This window comes from Panthera pardus, unplaced genomic scaffold, assembly GCF_024362965.1.
Source record: "Panthera pardus isolate Hobbes unplaced genomic scaffold, ASM2436296v1 HiC_scaffold_21, whole genome shotgun sequence".
NCBI lineage: Eukaryota > Metazoa > Chordata > Mammalia > Carnivora > Felidae > Panthera > Panthera pardus.
The window spans coordinates 27,961,631-27,975,572 of NW_026526777.1; the positions used below are offsets into that span (position 1 = coordinate 27,961,631).

Consider the following 13,942-nt stretch of genomic DNA (forward strand, 5'->3'; position numbering starts at 1 on the left):
CAGAGCCAGGACTTGAGCCGGACAGTCTGGTGGTAGCTGTTTCACCACCTTGCTTCTATATGCGAGTAAATGGGATAACGTACGAGAGTGTTGCCAGCCTACCGCCTGGCCTACAGTAGATACTCAATAAGTGTTGCATCCTGGGAAAGATGACCAGACGCCCCGCATTCCTCTGTCTGACCTGTTGTGTGGCTGTAGGAACCTCTGTGTCCCTTTGAGCCTCTGTCCGTTTCCTCCCAGTATATAAAGCTTTTCAGTGTGGAATTTAAGAGGCAGGGTCAGGGTGTAGGAAGTGCAGTGTAGTGGAAAGTGTCCTGGATTCTAGCTCTGACTCTCTCACGGACTTGAAAGCAATCTCCCTTCTCTGGGCCTGGGTTTCCCCATTGTTCAGTGAGGGGCTGGAGTACCATTGTTCACTGAGGTGCCTTGCAGCTCTTTCGTCCTATGTAAGTTCCATCCTGTCTCCTCAGCAGTCCTAGCCCCCCAGGGCGGGGGTGGGGGGGGCGGGAAGTGAAGCCTGGAGTACAAGTCCAGGGTCTCAGGTCACTGTGGGTGCTCAGACTTCGCCCACTCAGTGTGTTAACAGGCCAGGTTGGAGGCTGAGTCAGGTGGTGGGCGAGACCTCCCACCCCCTTCATCATAGAGCCCTTGTCGTGGGCCGGGGACCTTCTCCTAGGATCCAAGCCAGGAAAGAGCCATTTGACCTCCATACCTCCCCACCTCCTTCTTGGTTACCCTTCTCCGGACTCCTGCACTTCTGAAATCCGGCTCCCTAGGGTCAACGCGGCCCTCGCACCTGTCAACTACCCAGCTGGCTTCTGGTGCTTGGCCCCACCTCCCGGTTTGGGAGTGTTTATGGCAAAGTGCTGAGCACGTGGTCAGTGCCCTGTGTCAGTTGACTCTGAATCTGGTTCCCCTGGTCTTGCGCCTTTTTCAGTGAGAGCGTTAATTGTGTTTTCCAAGCCCGATCTGGCACCACTGAGCAAGGCAGCCGCAGTTATTCTGCGTCCTCCATCCAGCGCCACCACCTTTCCCAGGCCTTCCGTTTACTCCTCATTCCCCGCTTCCTGGAACCTGCTGGTCAGAGGTCCTGCTGCAGCCCCAGTACATAATGGAGAGTGCATTTAACTCTATGCGGTGGGGATCAGTGGCATTTCTATCTCATGAAAGAGGAGCCCGGTCCAGGATAGGGGAGTGCCTTCTCCGAGGTCACCATGCTGGCAGGTGGCAGCGGGAGGGTTTGAGCAAAGGCTGTCTAGTCCCAAAGCCTGCACAGCAGGCCGATAAGAGAGGTGGTGTAAAGGCCTTTGGAGGGATGCACGGATCCAGGGAAACCAAGTAGAGTATCTCTGAGCGGGTGGCCTCTGAATTCCTCCGGGGTAGGCATGTGTCAGTGTGTCTTATCTCTTTTTACCTCTGCCAGGAGCTCAGTGATCCTCCGGGCCTCACCTTCTCCTGGCCCAGTGGGGCGTGGCATCTCCAACAGGGTCCCGCTCCTAGCTTGCCCAGAGAATTCGGGTGATGGCTGAGCAGCCTTCCTTACACTGGCGATGGCTTCAGCGTCTCCAGGGTTTGCCGTCCCTGCCTTTGGTGTGCCGAGCTGGAGTTTCGGTCCCCAGCGCCCCTCCCCCCAATGCCTGCATGCCTCACTATTTTTAAGCTCCGTGGGCTTAATGAGCTGCCTGCCATGACACGTCTTCAACATTCACCTTTTTCTCTAATGAACCTCAGAGAGCTAAGCTGGCTCCCTTTTCACTTGACAACCGCCCCCAACTGGGAGGCCAGAGCTGGGCTGTTGCCCACCTGGGTCCAGACTCCACTCACGAGGACTCACCCTGCGGTGTGCCCCTAAACTCCCCTGGTGGTGGCAACCTCGGAATCCAGCACCCCCGGACCTGGCCTCTTCCAGATATGCTGTCCTTTGTCCTGTGTTCCCCCCATCCTACCCCAACCCCTGTCAAAAACCCAGAAATGGCAAAATTTAAACCGCCAAACCATTAAATAGTATTTAGCAAGAGTTTATGATGCATTTAAGAACAGTTCGTGAACTGAGAGCTCTTAAATTCAAATACTGGTAAGAAGCTCAGGGACAGGACAGCACAGGACGGCTTATCAAATGGGAAGGAAATAGTCTACTCTTTACCTCAAGTGCTTATTACCGTGGGGGTTTCCGCTTGGCAGGGGCTTGCATAAAGATGATTATCTTATACCATTTTTAGGAAGAACGACTTGGTTTTGTGTTGTTTTTTTTTTTTTATGATTATCAGAGGCATTCACAAGAACTAATCTAAGTTAAAATTTGCTTGTGTTCATGAAATAAGCTAGATTTAGTTTTGCTGATGTGGCCTAAATGGTCTTGTCTGCTCAGGGAATTCTCGAGTCTGGTCTCCATTTTGTATTTAATTTCAGCATCCCCGAGCCATCCCTACGCGAGTGTGGCGTGTCATAAAGAGGACTGTTGAGCTCCCCCGTGGACTTGGGTGGTGGCCTTCCTTGAGGACGAAGTGCCTGGAGAGCTGGCAGGGCCTGGATGAATGAGGCCAATTGACAGTGAGGGGTGGGACGGAGGGGTGAGAGATTTGGAGACTCACAAGGTTGGAGACGGGACCTTGAACTTCATCTAGGCCAACGCTGTGTCCCCTGTCTATGGCCCCCCTTCCAGTAGTTTCTAATCTCAGCCTGAACACCCTTCGTGACGGGGCACTTGTTACCTCACGGAACTCGCCATCCTCTCAGGATTTTTGGAAGCGCTGTGTAGAACTCCTCCCTCATTTTGAGGCTGAATCTGTTCTCCCCACCATGAGATGGGGGAGCCCCCAGCAGAGGAAGAGCTCAGCTTCTGCTCCAGCCACACTGCTGGAGTCGGAGAGGGGAAGTGGAGGGTCCACGGCGCGGTGTCCGGGACACGGGCTGAAGGAACAGCGCTGTGGTCCTCACCTGGGAGGTGACGTTGCTCGGGGGAGTGGGCACCAAGAAGAGGCGGGCGGGCTGGTAGAGAAAACTGAAGTCAGATGCCTGAAGCCCTTCCTGCTTCAGGTGTGTGGCACCTTGAATATGTGGCAGAAAATTAGAAATACCGAAACAGACCAGCTCCATGTGGGGAAAAGGTTAAATGCTGCCTCCCGCGCCAGGGACTGGGGGTCTGATGGGAGCCACACCAGGAGTTCCAGTTAAAGCTCTAACCTGGGGCCACCCCGCAGGGAGACGAAACCCCTGGAAACTCTCCGACCAAGCCTGAGGATGTCACTGGCTTAGAAGACCACGGAATCGGGAATGAACTCTGTGGCCGTGGGCAAGTCACTTCCTCCCTCTGGCTCTCAGCGTCTCCTGCTGTGACATGTGTTGTGTGTGGACCTTCAGAAATGATGCGGGAGGCTGGGCGCCGAGGTTGGAGGTTGCTGTGCATGAGGGCGGCTGGGCCTCATCCAGGCCCGCGCTCCGCGGGGCTCGGTGCCACCGGTTGTATGAAGGGGAGGATCCTCTGTCCGCTTCCTTCCGGCCTCGGGCAGAGAGCTGGACACCTGTGCATTGTATACCTGGCTACCGCAGGGCCCATTCTCCGTGTGCTTGGCGATGGTGAGTGTAGAGTGATGCTTCAGCTCCCGTGAGAGAAAGCCTAGAGGCCTCTGGTGTCCTGGGCCAGGGAGGCTGTCCTGCCCCAGGTCTGGCTCTGTGGAGTACGTCCCAGAAGGTGGGGTCTCTCGAGGCTCCTGGGTGGCTCAGTTGCTTAAGTGTCCGACTTCGGCTCAGGTCATGATCTCATGGTTCGTGGGTTCGAGCCCCGTGTGAGGCTCTGTGCTGACAGCTTGGAGCCTGGAGCCTGCTTTGGATTCTGTGTCTCCCGCTTTCTCTTTGCCCCTCCCCCACTTGTGCACATGCTCTTTCTCTCTCAAAAATGAATAAAGTTAAAAACGTAACATTAAAAACAAAAAAAAAGAAGGTGGGGTCTCTCGAGCCAAAGGCAGTGTCGTGCTGTACCACCTACCCACCAGCCAAGGTCAGCTGTCATTCCAGCACCTTCCAGGGTCATGGTGGTGAGTGGTCCCATCCTGTCTTACAGTTGTCAGAAACCCACCCCTGCCATCTCTGCCAGATTTCTTGCCTAGAACTGTCCAGCCCTTTCTAAGCCCACCCCCATATCCCTGGCTCAGGGTTCCTTTCCAGGAAGCCTCCCCAGAGTGGTGCTTTTTGGCTCTTTATGCCTTCGCTCCACGGTCTCTCAGCGGGATCACCTGCACCTCACGGGGGAAGCAGGTGGGCCACCTGGTGCCCGGTGCCCTGGGCAGGGCCCACGGTAGCTCCCACAGCAGCTGTCGAGTCAAGCTCTTGCAGACCAAATGGAGCACGTAAATGCCGGGCTGGAGCACCGACCACAGGCAGATCAGCTCGGAGAGCTTTCTCTTCTGCCCATTCTTTGTTCTGTTTGATTGCAGTATAGTTTAGATTCAATAGCGTGCACGACTTATTGGTACATTCTCCTGCACAAGCACCCCAAAAGCCGCCTGTGTCCCCTGCCCTGTCACTGCCCACCACTGTCTCACCTCTGTCACCACAGATCAGTTTTCTCTTCTTCCTGGCTCTCCTTCCACCCTTGGCTGTTCTTCATGATGCCTTGCATTTCACCTTTTCCTGCGAATCCTCTGAATGTTGATGTTCCCCAGAGCCTGTCTCTGGTTTCCTTCTCCCCAGGAGACTGTTCTCCCGCCGCCATCCCCCTGCACCCTGCCCAGCCACCTGTGCTAATGACTCCCGGACATTAGTTCTCCCTATAGCCCCCATTCTGAGCAGCACACCGGCCCACCAGCCACCTGCTGGACATCACGGCCACTTGGTGGCCCAGTGGCATGGCTAGGATGCGGCTGGGATGTCCTTGGGCATCAGTACGACCTTGCCTCGTTGCCTCCGAGCTCTGTCACTGCAGAATGGGAGTGATGGCCAGAGGAAGAAGAGCCTGACTCTTCTAGCTTCTGTGGGGAGAACCCTGTCAGACCCCGCACAGAAGAATTTGAAAACTTGAGCAAACAAAATGGAGCCCCAGTGGGCCCAGTCCGAGAGGCGGGCCGATGCTGAGTGATGGACAGCGTGAGCGTGTGTGAGGGCGGGTTGGAGGTGGGGGAGGGCTCGTCTGGACACAGGACAGTGCAGTGGCTCAGAGACAGGAATCAGCCCAGAGATGGCCTTAAAAGGCTGCTGGGCTGGAGTCGAGGGTACGGGATGGAGAAGGATGGTTTATTAAGAGAGGCCTGGCTGCCAGCACAGAGACCTGCAGTCTCCAGGAAGTACAAAGAAGGGTGCTGAGCTCAACCTGGGCCACAGTATGGTGTTTAGGAGAAGCCCACCCGCCCCCTAGGGCTACCCCTGTGTGCTCCTTGTGGCTCCCAGCCCCTGAGGAACAGGCTCTGGGCACAATAACTTGCTTTACGTTCATCGTCTCCGAGCCTCACAAGCCTATGAGGCAGGTACTGTTCTCATTCTCACTTTACAGATGGAGGAGCAAGACCCAGAGAGGTTAAGCTACCTTCCCAAGTTCACAGGGCTGCAAGCGGCAGAGCTGAGACTCGAAGCCAGGTCTGTCGGACCCAGGGGCCAGGCGCTCATCTGCGCCACGTGGCTGCCCCCCAGGCTTGACCTGGCTCCGTTTCCTCGCTGGTTCTGCCTCCCAGGTTTGGATCCACAGAGAATCCAAGTTGGACTTTCCAACTTGGAATTTTCCCGTATCTCTTCCCTCCTCCAGCCTGTTGGCATTTTGAGGACATGGCTTGCCCCTGTGGGCCCCCGTTTCCCATGTCTGTTCTGGCTCCCAGGTCAGGCAGGAGAAGGTTGGCTTCTTCGGGGAATATAATTGTGCCCCCGGGATTTGCATGACCCACTTTAGTTTGTGGAGACCATGAGCTGTCAGAGGTGTTGGCAGTAATGGGCATCTTCATTGGAAAAGTGAAGGGCACATCTTTTTCCCCAAGGGCCTGTCCGGCCTCTGGGAGGAAGGAGGCATTTGTGGAAATGGGGGGAACAGACTGCATCCGCCTTGGCTGAGCCCCTCCCGGGCGCTGGTTCCCATCTCCCACTGAGGGCACACTGGGCTCCCCAGACTTCTGACTGTCCCAGCTCCCTCCTTGGCCCCAGATGAAATACTCTGCTACCTGAGGGTACAGTTCTTTCCATCCTGTGGGGAAGAGGAAACTGGACACAGTGTGAGTAAGCAACCTCTTTTACCCCGCTTAGCCTCGGTTTCCTCATCTATAAAATGGGAATAATAGTATCTACCTTACACGACTGAGCATGAAATGAAATTCAGTGAGGCATTTACTAGAACCTCAGGGAAGGTTTCCTTCCTTTCTCTTGGCACACACCCCCACCCCGTGGGCCCAGGGCCTTCGTGATATCTCTCCCCCACAATGAGTCCCGTGAGCCAGGGCTGTTTGTTAGGAAGGAAAGAGCCCTGGGCTGGATGCCAGGAAGTCAAGGTTCAAGTTCACAGTGAGTGCTTGGGTAAGTTGATTTCTGAGCCTCAGTGATCTCTTGTCATGGGGAGGATCCCATCTGCTCCCTGAGAAGGCCTGAGTTTGTCATCTTCCTCGAGGACAGGGCTGAGTTCTATTCATCTCGTGTTCCCAGCACTTAGTGCTGACAGGGTTGGATGTGAGGGCTGACTTCTGCCTGGCCCCGCAAAAGTGAGAGAAGTAATCTTCAGGCCCTTCCCCGGCCCTAGACTCTTGGGAGGTCTGAACCGCAAGGGACTCCCTTTCCCAAGGAAGAAGCCCCAGGGAACAGTCTGCCCAAAGGCTGCCGTCGTCTCGTCCTTGTTGAACAGTCCATGCCAGCAGGCTTGCCCACCCCAGGCCAATGACCGTTCGGGCCCCGGGGTGGGGGGTGGGGCCTTGACAGGCACGCCCCCAGCTTCGGTGTCTCTCTCCTCCCTTCTGAAGAAGGGGGGCTTGATGGACGTGGTTGCTGGAGGGGAGGGTGCAGTACCTGGTAAGACCCCCACCTTCTCAGTTCCCTGCTGCCAAGCTCAGGGCTCAGGGCCGGTGGGGCCTGGCAGGAAATACAGAGGCAGACAAGACAACGTTCCACCTGTAGCCCTCACCATCCACAGGGAGCCGAGCCGCTCAGGCAAGTAAGTCTGGCACGGGCAGGAGCGGTGCAGTGTCTCTGGGAGGAGAATCCCTGGGGCCTCAGGCTCTCCAGCCTCATGCCCTCCGAAGTGCCGCTCGCTTCCTGGCTGGTGTCGCAGCCTCCTTCCCGGGACGCGAGGCCTGACCTTGTGCCCACGGTCAGCCGGCCCCACTGAGGAGAAGCGAGGAGAAAAACCACAGGTGTCCAGGGCGCGTTGTGACTGATTTCATTCTCACGGTGCTCTGGGGGGACAGGCACCCTGCCCTGTCTTTGTAGCTGAGGAAATGATGCCTGAAGCCCAAGCCCATCTCCCAGGGTTGCTGAGCTCTGGGCACCAGGTTCCAACTCAGCCCGTGTTCCAAAGTCCACGTTCTCCTCACCACACTGGCACCCCTCGTGAGGCTCATGCTCAGAGGCTGAGTCTTCGAGCATCTCAGAAGGTCCCTGGACCACTCTGGGAGGTGCAAAGGCACTTTCCAAAGCGTGGAAGTGTCGAAGGGGAGAGGCACCAGGTCTCCTGATGCCTCCTTCGGGTCCTACACCCCGCCAGGAAGCAGGGGACTGACAAGAGGTGACCGTGATGCTGTGGGGGGCGGGGGGTTGCTGGGGGCCTGCTGTCTCTCCCGCCTCCGAGGCTCTGTGGCCCTTCAAGGTGACCCACGTTGGAGTCTGTCCCCGCTCGCTATTAAGTACGGGGTCTTCACATGTCACCCCCCAGTTCCTGGACAAGCGGTGTGGTCAGACACCCCCAGGGCTTCTCTTCCCAGGGCTTCCCAGGGCTTCTTCCCAGGGCTTCTCGCGTCCCTGCAGGTGGCTCTGTGGCACACACATTGGCTCGCTTGTGTAGACACATGTTCACAGTGCCGTGCAAGTGTGTTAGCAGTCACAACACACACACGTGCACACACGCAGAACCTTCCCGGCACCCCCTTCCCTATCCTGTTCCTTCACTGGCTGCTGTCGCCCCAGTCGCCTGGGCCTGAGAGATGCAGAAACTCTCTCCTCTTACAGCCGCTGAGCAAACACGGCCGCGCCGCGGTTCCGCTCCATCACTCGGCTAATGGAGCCTTCTGCCAGTTGCCCACCTCCTCCTTTCCAGGCCGTGAGCGTTGACTGGGGCCTAGGAGGCAGTCATCCTGGGCTGGGGGGAGCCCACTTCCCTGTCGGGGCGAAGATGGGGCCGTGGCAGGCTGCAGGCTCCTGGACAGACAGGAGCCCTGTCAGCCAGGCCCCAGGGAGGAGGCTCCTAGGTCTCTAACCTTCTCCCTCGGGGGCCACCTAGGGCCCCTGCCACCCTGCCGTGGCTCCCCGCCCCTGCCTGCTCCTTCTCTCCCCCACCACCCCCACCACCCCCACCACACACTCACATGCGCACGCTCACCCCCTCCGACACTCTCAGAAACACATCACACGCACTCACCCCACACCTCCACACTCACACACTCCAATTAAAAGACTTTTGCGTTCAGCCTGAGCCTCTCACCCCCGGTCCCTTAGCGGGGCTCCCTTAGCGGGGCCATGCTTAGCAGAGCTAGTGTGTTCAAAGCTTGTAACATTTAGTCGGGAAGAAGATGCATCAATTTTTAATGGTTTTCAGCTCAAAATGAAGATGTGCATTCACCACGAAGGATAACAGGGGACCGTGCTGGAAAGGACGGTGCCGGTCACTTGCGGCACAGCAGGGATCCCATTGATTTGTGTCAGATCATCACTGCTGAGCCACAAGGGCTCCTCTTCCCCGCGCGCCACGCATGTGCTGCGCAAAGCAGCGGCCCCCTCCCTGGCCTGGGTCCCGCCCTTGTGCCCCACACTCACGGCACACTCGAAGTCTCCATGACACTTTGGCGGGCAGGCCTCTGCACCCCCTCCGCACCAGGCAGCCTGGGGCCCTGCTGGTCCCTAAGCTTTCGTGTATATTCCCACTCAGTCACCCGTCCAGGATCCCCCCACCCTTCCTGGCCTGTTCCCAAGTATCCTGACACCCAACCCATGGAAGACCTCTCCTCCGCCCCAGGAGAGCTGCCCACAGGTTTGGGAGACACTGTCGGGTGCTGGGCAGTGGGGGTTCTGGATGAAGGCCCAGGATTCTGAGTCTTGGGAGAAGGGGGAGGGAACGCAGCAGGTCTAGGGGTAGAGGGACCCCTTGGAGCGGCAGCGCTAGAGGCCCCGTAGACTGCCCTGGGCTGGCCAGAGCGGCCGGAGGTGACTCAGCAGCTTTTCCCCCTGCTGTAGTGAGCTGCTATAGTCTTCACTCCCTGTGGGAAGTCTGGACTCTTCCCCCAACGCGGGGGTCCCCTGTCCTGGTCCCGGCTGGGGTCTTGGCTGGGGTGGCAGAGGGAAGCGGGACCCCAGGGGCCTGGCCAGATGGGGGCATCCCTGCCCTCCACCGCCGCACCCCCTGCACCCGGCTATCGGCTGTCGTTAACCAAAGATGAACTGGAACCCGTGGGCTTGCAGGGGGTGGAGGGAGGGGGGCACCAAGAGCAGGGAGTCAGGGACTGGACGGCTCACGCCGCTCTGCCCCCACTTGCCACGATACTTGTGAGACATGAGATAACACACGTCCCTTTGGGGCCTGTTTCCTCATTGTTCAGATGGGGGGTTTGGGCTGCATTGTCAGCCGGGTGCCCTCAGCGCTCACAGTCCAGGGCTTAATTCATCTGTGACGGAAGAATATCCACGCCCTGAGTCTCGGTTCAGAGACAAGTACCCTGTGGGGGGGTGTGCAGGGCTGCAGCGTTCCAGGGGCCTCACACAGGAGCCCCCTGCCTTCGTCATCACAGGCCAGCAGAGTGGCGTGGTTGACTTACGGATGTGCCAGCAGACCGGCCCAAGGTCACGCACAGCGATTGAGTGCTGGAATGAGGACTCAGCCCCGGCCGTCACATCCTGTGCTTCAGAGCTGTGACCTCTGCCCAGGGCCTCCTCTCGGTGGGCTGGGATTTACTGATCTCAGCCTAGATGCAAAAGAAAGAAAACGAGCGTCGTTGCAGCGGGAGAGATTGAAGTTAGACACTGGGAAGGACTTTTCTAGCTCTCCGGAACCTTGGAGTGGGTAGCTGCCCCGGAGCTAGTCAAGAGCAGACCCTGCCTCGCTCTGCCGGCAGTGACAACCTTGTTCCAAAGTGCAGGTGCATGTGGCCCGACCCGGGAAGGCTCATCAGGCCTTGGTACACAAGGAGCTCACAGACATGGGTAATTTATTTTCCCAATGAGCTAGAAAAATAATTCATTGAAACTTTACCCTCTGCCTCCCGGGACCAAACGTCGGACTGGAGCATGGGTTCAAAAAACAAAGAGATGCACTTACCCTTAGGCATTGATCTTTTTAGCCTGCTAGCTTTGGTGAGAGGCATCTTGCTGGTTAACCTATTTCCATCTCATTACTTTGGTTTCTGCAACTACAACATGAGGAGAGATTAAGTAAGTTAACTCCCCATTATCTGTATTAATGGAGGCCAGGCCTGAGTGTGACTGCAGAAGTGTATGGTCCCCAGATCATATTGACTTGGTTTGGAGTGGCAGTTGGTAGCGAGTGTGTGTGTGTGTGTGTGTGTGTGTGCACGCACACACATGCACATGTGCTTTTGGTGAGGGGTGGGGATCAAACTTACTCATGTTTGTTGTGGGGTCAGAATCCGATTTTTTTTTTTAAGGTGGTATCTGATATGAAGTGCTGGGATAGTTGAAAGGGCAGAAATTACCTTTTTTTGGTATTTTTATGTAATTTATTTTTTAATTTGCGTCCAAGTTAGTTAGCATATAGTGCAACAATGATTTCAGGAGTAGATTCCTTAAAGGGCAGAAATTACTTTTTAAAAAAAAAAATGTTTATTCATTTTTGAGAGAGAGAGAGAGTGAGCGGGCACAGGCATGAGTGGGGGAGGGGCAGAGAGAGGGGGGTGACAGAGGGTCCCAAGCAGGCTCTGCACTGATAGCAGAGAGCCTGATGCGGGGCTCAAACTCACAAGCCATTAGCTTATGACCTGAGCCAGAGTTGGACTCTGAACAGACTGAGCCACCCAGGCGCCCCAAGAATCTAATTTAAAAAAAAAATTTTTTAATGTTTATTTATTTTTGAGAGAGACAGAGCACAAGTGGGGGAGGGGCAGAGAGAGAGGGAGACACAGAATCCGAAGCAGGCTCCAGGCTCTCAATTGTCAGCACAGAGCCCGACGCGGGGCTTGAACTCACGACCTGTGAGATCGTGACCTGAGCCGAAGTCGGACACTTAAGCAACTGAGCCACCCAGGCACCCCAAACCCCAAGAATCTGATTTTGAAGGGAGTCTCATTTGGGAGGATATCAGTGGAGCCCAGAAGCCAGCTGGAGGTGAGTGTGGGGCTTTAGAGCTCCTGACCCATTCTAGGGCACAGGAGAAGCAGGGCGAGGAAGCAGGGTGGCCTCTGGGCAAGGCAGGGAATGTCTTGACGATGCCTCCCAGTCTGGGGCAAGTTAGACGACTCCTGGCTGAGCTACATAAGCCCCTCATTTGTTCTGTCTCTTGTGAGGCTGGGAACTGGGCTCCTGATTCCGAAGCACCCCGGGGAGGGGGAGGGGACAGGCAGATATATTTGTGTGGTTCGAAATCACAGAAATACAGAAGGGTTCGCAGTGAAATATGTGCCAACTACTCCTTCCCAACTCCCCTCCCCTGGAGCAACAGCCAATGTCACCAGCTCCCTGTGCGTCTTTCCAGAGCCAGTCTGTGAATATCTCAGCACGTATATACACACAGCTCCCCCCTTTCCCCACGGATATTATGCTTAACTCGTGTGCATATTCATTTTTTGGTTAACATTCTCTTGAGATCATTCCACATCAGCACCCAGAGAGTAAAACCCTGGAGCACCTCCACGATGCTCCCGCATCAGCTGACCACGAGCAGAGCAAAGGTCCTAAAAGCAGAGCATCCGGGAGCTTATGGGAGTGGGTGGGAGGCCAGCTCACGCCGCCTTCTGCAACTAGTCTAACCCCCTTCCCATCCTACCTGACAGGTTATGGTCAATGGCGTCTCCCTTTAGACACAAGGATTACCGCTCGGCTCTGAGCAACCTCTCCGTGTTTGGAGTCAAGGGGACGCAGCCTCCAGACACAGGCTGTTTTCACTTGTTAGGACACCCTACCTGGGTGTACCCCAAGGCTCTCAGTGCATATGACCCTTTTAATACCCACCGGTGGGCCTGCTTCCTGCCCTGCTTCAGGCCTCTTCCTCTGGGTTGGTCCTATGGTGACAGAGAGAAAAAGGGATAAGATAAAGGATTCAATCAGGTCGTCACTAGCCCTCCACCTCCTGCCCCGCCACCAGGCCAAACGTGGCCGTTCCCCCTGCCAGAGGGGGCCAGAGGCAGCTAGCTAGTGCTCGGAGATCCCAGCGTGATCCCAAGCGTGTAAGGATCCTTAGACCACACACATCACCTCTCCTGGCCCTGTTCACCCGAGCCCGGCCCCTCCTGGTGCAGCCACTTCCAACAGCCAGGGTGTCCAGCAAAGCTTGGCTGAAATGGCCGTATCGTTGTTTTTCTCAGTGACGGTGCAGGGGTGAGGGAGGACGGTAAAGCCTAAAGCCGGGGGAGGACGTCGGGGAGGGGTACGTGCAGGGGGGGAGGGCTAGGTGAGTGGTGGCTGCAGCCCAGAGTGGGACTGACTTCCCCTGAGGAGAGACGCAGAGGCCAGGGCGCCCAGAACTGTCACAGGAGCCAAGTGGCCACCCTGGACAGACAGACAGACAGGTGGATGGCAGCCAGCGGGCTGGGGGAGGAGGTCCTGCATGGACTCTCCGCTCTAGCTAGCTCCCTAGCTTCCGCTCCACCCCTGCTCCTCACTGGGGGAGACCCTGCCTTCCTGAGCTACCCCAGAGGCCTGTCCCCCAGCCCCACCCCGGGGCGGGGGGTGGTGGGATAGGGATCCGGAGAGCAGGAGACTTGGCCTCAGGCAAACTTAGGCTCCAGTCTTGATGCTGACTGTCCGGCAGGCACTTAGCTGAGCGGAATGTGCCTTGTCTCTGAATTGGAGCTCACAACGGTGCCCTCCCAGACGGATTAACCGAGAACGAGAACAGAGACTTAACTGATTATTAAGTGTGTTGCACCTGTGGTTTCCTTCTGCGGCCTTTGATGGGAGCCAGGTGGAGGGCACTGTCCAGGTGCACAGAGCCTTCAAGGCTTAGTTTACTTCCAACCACTGGTCTTGGACTTTTGCTTCCCCTGGCAAGTCTTTCTGACTTCTTAGAACCTCGTTTTCCAGGGTGGCCACTGACCACCTGCATCAACGTGAGCCAGGGTGCTCGTTGTTAACCTGCGGGTTCCCGGGCCACACTTCCAACCCGCTGAGCGAGGCTTTGAGGGCGGGGTGTCGTGGGGGGGGGGTGGTCTGCACTTCGACAAGCTTCCCAGGGGCTCCCCAGGAACGAGACCCTTCCTCATCCCTTCCCCTGTCTGTCTGCTCCTTGCTGGGTCTCCCGGCCCCTCCCCCGCTTCAGACCTTGACCCCTCTCCGCAGGCGCAGAACAGGTGCCTCCACCCAGCCCCCCGGCCTGTCTCCCAGGTGTCCTGGTTTTGGTGTCACGGCACCTTGCAGCCGTCCCTGCCTGATGATGCCATTTCATGCTTTCCTGCTCGGGTGATTCTGACCAGACAGAGGAGTTCAGTCTGTGCCGGGAGCCCCTGGAGCCTCAAATCATTTATCATCCTCAACCCTTCCAGCTGGCTGCCTTCCCCAGGACTGCAGCCTGAGCCACAAGAGAGGCCAAGACAGCTGTAAATCCCTGAGGATTTGACTTTTCCTCCTTGCCGTGCTTGTCTCCGCCTGTGCTCCGACGCAGGAA

The 13,942-nt window shown here is 56.8% G+C and overlaps 1 protein-coding gene across 5 annotated transcripts in view; it reads left to right on the forward strand.

The window, feature by feature from the left end:
- The window catches only part of SYT2 (synaptotagmin 2), a 103,284-nt gene that overhangs the window by 72,401 nt on the left and 16,941 nt on the right, over positions 1–13,942 (forward strand). The gene's annotated exons all lie outside the window — the stretch shown is intronic.